Genomic DNA, 1134 nt, shown 5'->3' on the forward strand with positions numbered 1-1134 from the left:
CAAAACTCTTTTTCTCTCAGTTCCATTATCTGAGTAAATAGCACCAGCATTTACTGTGCTATTTACTGAGTAATGGTTCATTTTTATTTTATTTTATTAATTAATTAATTTATTATTAATTTATTTATTTTGAAATAGAGCCTCACTCTATCTCCCAGACTGGAGTTCAGTGGTGTCTCATAGCAAACTTGCAGTCTGGATCTCCTGTGGTCATGCGATCCTCCTACGTCAGCCTCCCAGATAGCTGGGACTACAGGCACAAGCTACCACGCCCAATGAATTTATCTTTTAGCTTTAGTAGAGATGAGGTTTCACTATGTTGCCCAGGTTGGTCTTAAACTTCTGAGCTGAAACAGTCCTCCTGCCTCAGCCTCCCAAAATGCTGAGATTACAGGCACGAGCCACTGCGCCTGGTTGGTAATGCTTCTTAACAAGATACTTGCTCCCTCTCTTATTTGAAATTTAGAGGAGGCAAATGAACAAACCACAAAGCAAAACCAGCATGTTGAAAGAAAATCTAAACTTTGTCCTTGGAATCACTACTGAGGTTGTTGATAGTCATTTTGGGGACACACACTTCCTTGAAACCCAAATGAAATGATGTTGGGCAAGATGCTGTTTGCCCTAGGTATAGGGTTACATAGTCAGACAAAGTGTGCATTTGCATAGAAAGATCTTTGCTGTGACAATAACAGAGCATCTTCAGTTAAGAAGAACATACATGGAAGATGTTGTAAAAACCCTGGAGGTATCAGTAAGAGACAATCCAGCCTTTCAGGATAAAAGGAAATGTAAGGGTAATGTGTGGCCACTTTTGTGATGTGGAAAGATTTTTATTATTGTATAAGCTTAGAGAGGTTTGATCAGAAACAAAGATGTAAACTGGCATGGAAGAAGGCTATTTCTTCTGGATTCTTGTTTTCCATTTGCCACCACTGGCAAGACTATCTACTATGCGTAGGCATGGGAACCAGTTAAAGAAAGTGTCAATTCACTAGAGCGAAGCTGAGAACTCAGTGGCCTTTGTCTGTGGTGAATGTATCCGGAAAGGCAAAGAAGAGAGAGATTCTCCTGTGGGGCTTCCCATCTCCATGGCGGTAGGTGCTGACAGCTTCAGAAAAGTACTAACAGGGC

The sequence above is a fragment of the Callithrix jacchus genome, chromosome 5, assembly GCF_049354715.1.
Source record: "Callithrix jacchus isolate 240 chromosome 5, calJac240_pri, whole genome shotgun sequence".
NCBI classification, from domain to species: domain Eukaryota; kingdom Metazoa; phylum Chordata; class Mammalia; order Primates; family Cebidae; genus Callithrix; species Callithrix jacchus.